The sequence below is a fragment of the Triticum dicoccoides genome, chromosome 5A (assembly GCF_002162155.2).
Source record: "Triticum dicoccoides isolate Atlit2015 ecotype Zavitan chromosome 5A, WEW_v2.0, whole genome shotgun sequence".
Lineage (NCBI taxonomy): Eukaryota > Viridiplantae > Streptophyta > Magnoliopsida > Poales > Poaceae > Triticum > Triticum dicoccoides.
In genome coordinates this window covers 385672968-385680512 of record NC_041388.1, presented here as the reverse complement: position 1 = coordinate 385680512, position 7545 = coordinate 385672968, and the positions used below count along the sequence as shown (strand labels likewise).

Below are 7545 nucleotides of genomic sequence, written 5' to 3'. Positions count from 1 at the left end.
AAAATTATCATTAAGTTTAGAGATCTTGTTAACAAGAGCATCGGTAGGAACCTTTTTTCTAAGGTTTTCATTAAAAGCAACATGATCTAAGTATCGTAAACGCATAATGTCTTCTTGATAGAAAATGATAGCTTCTATGGGAGGACGGCTAGCATCCACCCTATAATGCGCAAAAATTTCATTGGCTTCTTTTATTATAAATCTGAACTCATGAGCTAAAAAGATGGTTGCTGCTCGCTTAATAGAAGAATGCTCAATATTAGAAAATTCCAGGAAAATCCTTTGTATGGAAGGATGCATGTGTAAAAATTATCTTTCGAGTTCAACTATGAGCAAAGATATAGCATTTGCGAGACTACTAGTTTTATGAAGGATCGATCCACTCATGGTGGGCAAAGCACCGGCACAAGTAAAGAAATCTTGAATAACTCCCTTCCCAATAATATTACCGCTACCAATCTGAAACTTTTTAGTGTGTAAAATAGTAGGATTTTCAAGAGGATCATCAATAGCATCAAAGTTTTCCATATTATTATCCTTATCAACGATAACCTTCCCAGTTTCAGACATGATGGCAACAGATTACAAAAAGAACAAGCACACAGAAGGCAGGAGGGAAAAAGAGGCGAACGGAAAAGAGGGTGAATAAAACGGCAAGGGTGAAGTTGGGGAGAGAAAAACGAGAGGCAAATGGCAAATAATGTAATGCGAAGAATAAGATTTGTGATGGGTACTTGATATGTCTTGACTTGGCGTAGATCTCCCCGGCAACGGCGCCAAAAATCCTTCTTGCTACCTCTTGAGCACTACGTTGGTTTTCCCTTGAAGAGGAAAGGGTGATGTAGTAAAGGAGCGTAAATATTTTCCTCAGTTTTTGAGAACCAAGGTATCAATCCAGTAGGAGACCATGCGTGAGTCACCTCGTACCTACACAAACAAATAAGAACCTCGCAACCAACGCGATAAAGGAGTTGTCAATCCCTTCACGGCCACTTGCAAGAGTGAGATCTGATAGAGATGATAATAATAAGATAAATATTTTTGGTATTTTTATGATATAGATTGAAAGTAAAGATTGCAATAAAATAGATTGGAAACTTGTATGATGGAGAATAGACCCGGGGGTCATAGGTTTCACTAGTAGCTTCTCTCAAGATAGCATAAGTATTACGGTGGGTGAACAAATTACTGTCGAGCAATTGATAAAAAAGCGAATAATTATGAGAACATCTAGGTATGATCATGTATATAGGCATCACGTCCATGACAAGTAGACCGAAACGATTCTGCATCTACTACTATTACTCCACACATCGACCGCTATTCAACATGCATCTAGAGTATTAAGTTCATAAGAACAGAGTAACACTTTAAGCAAGATGACATGATGTAGAGAGATAAACTCATGCAATATGATGTAAACCCCATCTTTTTATCCTCGATGGCAACAATACAATACGTGTTGTTTCCCTTTCTGTCACTAGGATCGAGCACTGCGAGATTGAACACAAAGCTAAGCACTTCTCCCATTGCAAGAAAGATCAATCTAGTAGGCCAAACCAAACTGATAATTCAAAGAGACTTGCAAAGATAAACCAATCATACATAAAAGAATTTAGAGAAGATTCAAAGATTGTTCATAAATAGACTTGATCATAAACCCACAATTCATCGGATCTCGACAAACACACCGCAAAAGAAGATTACATCGAATAGATCTCCAAGAGAATCAAGAAGAACTTTGTATTGAGATCCAAAGAGAGAGAAGAAGCCATCTAGCTACTAGCTATGGACCCGTAGGTCTGAAGTAAACTACTCACACATCATGGAAGGGGCCATGAAGTTGATGTAGAGGCCCTCCGTGATCAATGCCCCTCTGGCGGAGCTCCAGAAAAGGCCCTAAGATGGGATCTCTTGGGTATAGAAGGTTGGGGCAGTGGAAATAGTGTTTCGTGGCGCTCCTGGATGTTCTCGGGGATATATATATATATATATATATATATATATATATATATATATATATAGGGTCGCGCTATTCGTCACCCTGGGTGAGGAATAATTATTCTTCACCCCCCTTTATTTTACCATCAATGCACCGTAATTTTACGTTCCGTAAGTTTTGTCTTATTTCCGACGCAAAAAGGGACCGTAAGAAAATATATAATCGTCGTAAAAAATATTTTATGTTATGTAAAATTACAAACGTAAAAACATAGTCTAAAATACACATAAACTGCAAATTTTCTTGTCTTATAACCTATATTTTTATTTTCTTATGTTAAATTTTACGTAGTGAATCAATAAGAATATAACTATTTGAATTCAAAATATAATTTAATTATGAAATGATCGCAAGATTACCTCAGGTGGAGGGTGATAAATAATAACACTATATATATAAGATAACACTATTCATTTGGATCACGGCACGCTCTATAAGGCGCGCGGAGGTCTTCCTGAACTCACCCCGATCTAATCCATCCAGCCCCGACCACACTAGCCTCAACCCACTCCCCGCGCGGCGGCACCAACCAAAGCCCCGCCGGCGCCGGCCTGCCCACCGCCGCCTGCATCCCGCCTAACGCCACCCCCAGCGAGCCACCACCCCTCCCTGTCCCGCACCCAAAAGCCCCAGCGACGCGCGCCGCCGCGGCGCCGCCCACCACCAGTATCCCGCGCTGCTGTCGCCGACCACTAGGACCTCTTGCCGCCGCCCACCACCACCTGGATGCCCCCCTCTGCGCACGGATCCGGTCTTGCCCGAGCTCCCCCTGGGACGGATGAACACAGGGCAGAGGCACCTGTGCTGGGAGGAGCAGAATAGGGGCGCCGACACCAGGAATAGCAAGTCGTGCCTCACCCGGCCACCTCCTCGCTTCTCCCTCCGCTGGAGCGTGCCGACGCCCCGTATCCCACCGCCGGTGCCGCTCCTCAACTCTGGCGACGCCAAGAGCCTGCACCACCTCGGGTCTTTACCCACGCAGCCAGTGGCGGCTTCCTCTTCCTTCAGCCGCTCGCGCTCCTCCGTGGAGGACTCCCGTTGTCGCCTCTGCAACCCCTGCCTAAGGATCCATCGCACGTGACCTTCTCTGGTGTGTCTGATCGACCTTCCCATCGTCTCTTGCTTGAACGTCTGAATTGCTGCTGCTCCTCCATGTAAATCTGCTGCTAGATGAAGACCATGTAAATCTGAACATTCTAAATCCGCTGCACTACTAGGGTTGCTCTGTGTTGTGCCCTTTTGTTGGGTGAAGCTATTCTTATCTGCTAGCTTTGACATAGGCTGCTACATCATTTGGAGCTTGGAATCGATTTCATCATCAGGTGTGTACTTGGACTATCGACAGGTAGCTCTGATGTTTGTTTCTACAATATTGTTTGCAAGTCAGTAATGTTAGTATAAATGCTTCTCTGTTCTTCATCTTATAGTATGTTAAATAAACAATTGGGTCTGCATCTGCATAAAAAAGAGTCCCTTTTTTATTTTGATTTGATAATTCATTTCATATGTTCTTAAAAAAGAATTATGCGTATCCAGTGCTGCGAACAGTCACATCATCGCCAATAGAACGGTCACATCATCGCCAGCAGAGCAGTTAAAACATCCACTCATGGATACCACTATAGAATGAGTAGGTGAATTACTTCTTGTTAGTTAGAACTGATGTATTATGCTTCAGTCTGTGTTCATCTTGAACTACTGCGCACTTGCATTCAAAGGAGTGAAACCAGATCATGTGGCTGTTTGATCAGCTGTTAATTCTTCATGGGCATATGCTCAATTACTAGCCAGTAGTAGTCCAGTTATGTCTGCACTTCATATACAACAGTTTATCTTATTTCCCTCGCCACTTTCAGGTTAAAAAAAGAGTTTTTGATGGCTCAGTTCAACATATTCACTTGCACTGGAAATACATGGGACTAGTGATTTGTGGAATTTGAGCTACAGAGAATTGAGGTACTGCTTTGTTTCTGGGATGATTGCGCACCTTTACTGAAAACTCGACCTGCATTACAAAAAGTAGGTACTAAAAAATGAATAAATTGATTTTGTCAGAGCAACTATGCAGAGCAAACTTTCATTTATTTTCCTAAATGACATGCTTTAATTTATCCTATCTTTCTTTACTAACATCATTACTTTTCCTTTCGTGGCAGCCCCCACACGCCGCCGCCCCATCCGCCGTCGCGACAAGCATCCCTGGGATTGCCACGACCTCGCACATGCCATGGGTGTGGCCCTAGATGAGATGCAGCTCCCCTTCGCCCGGCTCCATCTCCCCACCATTGTCATGACACATGAGTTCAGATGTTAACTAGAATGCTAGAGACGGAATGCTAGAGACGGATTTCTAGGAGCAACAACAGGGGCACCGCTGGATGGCAGCAGCGTTCATGCAGCCACAGCAGAGCACTAGGGAGTTGCAAAAATCCAGATCCTGGGTACTCCATGTGGCCCGTTGCAGTCCGGATTGGGGTGCAGGCGCCGTCCAAGTCCCAATTCCCCGATGATGACCCAACACCATCTCAGTCCAGCCCCGTAGCGCCAGGGAGGTCGAGGCCATCGCGAGCAGAAGTCCCCAGCAGAAGGTGAGGGTGACAAACTTTGTCTTATGTATTTGTTGTGTCTCTCCTTTTTCTACCAGTCAGTTCGGTGACATCTACCAGGAAGACTACTTCGTGAACCACATGAAGAGTGATGTGCAGGGGAAACAAGAATTACGACCCCTCCATCCCATGCGAGCAGTATGAAAGACAGGGAAGTTCATCCTGGCAGACTATGTGGCTCAGTGTGTATGTTAAATGAAGGAAAAAGAAATAGCAGGTGTCCAGCAGCATCAGTGTGTGGCTCCCCTATAATTCTTCTCTCTGTGTGTGTGCACACGCGCTGCACACGAGGATAAGTACGAGGAAAAATGGAGGCGTCCGGGCCAGGACCTGGCGGAGTAGATTGGCCAGAGTAGTCGGGCATGGCCATGGCATCCGACCGCAGACGGCGACGAATCCGCAACGTTGTAGCTTGCTGCAGTCGGGTGCGTGCATTCCGTTGGTGTGTCGCGTGAGTGGTCAGTGTGTGCGTTGTGCTAGTAGTATGTCCCGTGAGTGGTGAGTGTGTGCGATGTGCTAGTAGTATGTGCTGATGTGCAGGGTGCATGCATGTATGAGTGCACATGCGTGTTGTCACACACGAACTCAAAAATGTTTCAGATTTTGTAGCCAACTCGTGTGCACCACAGCTGTTCGTGTTTATGACCCAAAAGGAGAATATTACATTTATACTAAGCAAGAAAAAAATACAGAGACATTTTATCAGGTATTCTCCTGATTTAATGTTCATTTCTTTGTACTTATGCATGTATAGAACCAAGCCCATTTAATTTATATTTTTAAAATTTTCATTTATATCATAGAAAACATGAGGGTACATGAAAGAATACTACGGCATTGAATATGTTTTTAACGCAAAAACAATAAATTACAAAAAAGGATGAAGTTCAACCACTAAAAACAGGGGAGTCCAGGAATAAAAAAATGGGGTTAACAGAAACAAAAAGGGAATTTAACACAATCATGAAAAGTATGCGGTACAAAATGTTTGGAAATTTAGAGATAGAATTGAGGGAAAAGTTTAATTTTTTAAAGTGGATTTTCCCTGTTTCGAAAAAAGCTAGAGGTTCAAATTTAAATAACGGAGAAGTTCAATATTTATTACAAAACCAAGAAGGTTAAAATAAAAGAACAGCGCAACTTAATGTTTATAAAAAACAGAGGTCAAAATTTTCAACAATCAGTTCAACAAAGTTTATAAAAAATGGGGTTTTCCGAGTATGTTTATAACAGTGTTCAAATTTAAATAATTGAGCGCTTCGATGTATATTACATAACTGAGATTTTCCCTGTTACTAAAAGAATAGCCCAAAGAAGTTCGAATTAAAAATAGAGCAGTTAAAAAACTTAAATGCATTTTCCCTTTAAAAAACTAGAGGTTCAAATTTAAACAACGGAGAAGATCAATATTTATTACAAAATCAAGAAGGTCAAATTAAAAAAAGTGCAGTCCAACATGAAAACAACCGGAAGTTCTGCTACTACATAGTGTGTGTATCATATGAGAACAAGAGAAAAAAATGACAAAGTCTAAATTTTTTGTTGCTAGAAGTTCAGGTGCTCCGCCAGGAAAAATTAAAAAATTGTAGTGAGAAAGGTTCACCGTGTATGTACATGTTCAAAACCCCAAAAAAATCAAGAAGTTCAAAAAAAATAACGAAGAAGTTCAATGATTACAAAACATAGATTTTCCTCGTTATTAAAATAATAAAGTTGTTTCTTTTCCACAAGTTTCAGAAGCTACATGATTTGTGTAAATCAAACGAACATCTAATGAATTATGAACAAAAACACATGGTAGAAGTTTCATGTGAAAAAAACAACCCGGGTTGCATTCCAGATGTGAATAGAAGAAAACAAAACTAAAATGCTAAAAAGTTTGCTGCAAGAAGTTCACGTGCTCCTTCAAGCTCAAATCAAAATTGCTTGCGCAAGAAGTTCATTATTCATTTACTTGCAAGAAGTCCAAAATACGAAAATAGAGCGGTTTGATATTTCAAAAATTACTTAAATTTTCCTTGCTATATAAAATCAAGAAGTTCAAATTAAATAATGGAGTAGTTCGATGTACACGAAAAACTCAAATTCCTTCTGTTTTTAGGAAAAATAAAAGCATGAAGTTCAATTTTAAGAAAATTGTTTGATGCTTATTTAGAAACCATATTTTTTCTACGCATAAAACTAAAAAGTTCAAATTAAAATAACAGAGAAGTTTGAAGTTTTGAAGACACTCATATTTTTTTCTTGTTACTAAAGAATAAAATGAAGAAATTCAAATTAAAATGAAAGGATATAACTAAAAATGATGGAGAAGTTCGATGATTATAGAAAACACAGATTTTCCTCATTCTTAAAGAATGGAAACAAGAAGTTCAAAAATAAAAAACAAGAAGTTCAACATTTAAAAGTAGAGCGCTTCAAAATTTCATAAAAAAGATTAAGAAATAAAACGAGGAAGTCCATATTAAAAAGATGGAGAAGTTCGATGATTATAAAAAACTCAGACTTTCCTCGTTAATAAAGAATGGAAACAAGAAGTTCAAAAATAAAAAAACAAGAAGTTCAACATTTAAAAATAGAGCGCTTCAAAATTCACAAAAAAAGGATTAAGAAATTCAGTTTAATATTTATAAAAAACTTAGATATTTTCACGTAACCGAGAGAAGTTCAGGTTGATAAACTACCAAAATTTCACGTTCTACACGGTGTGCATTTTGTATTAAAAAGAATAAAAATGCGAAGGCTAAATTTGTTGTCGTTATAAGTTCAAGTACTTCATCGGAGAAAGTTAAAAAAATTATTGTGAGAGAGATTTGTACAACAAGAATATCATTTGTGTAACACTGATGAATGGATGAGAAAATTACAAATGAAAATACGTCACAGAAGTTTAACGTAAAAACAGTATGAAGTTCATCAACTACACTGAATGAATTT

The 7545-nt window shown here is 39.8% G+C and overlaps 1 long non-coding RNA gene across 3 annotated transcripts; it reads left to right on the top strand.

Annotated features, from left to right (window-relative positions):
- Positions 1-2471: 2471 nt before the first annotated feature.
- LOC119301693 lies at positions 2472-5313 on the top strand. Of its 3 annotated transcripts, none has more exons than XR_005147145.1 (3): positions 2472-3324; positions 3859-3958; positions 4159-5313. It is a non-coding gene; the product is annotated as an uncharacterized LOC119301693 (long non-coding RNA). The 3 variants fall into 3 exon arrangements; XR_005147147.1 differs by having other exon boundaries at positions 3859-4021; XR_005147146.1 differs by having other exon boundaries at positions 2472-3347.
- The last annotated feature ends 2232 nt before the right edge of the window (positions 5314-7545 follow it).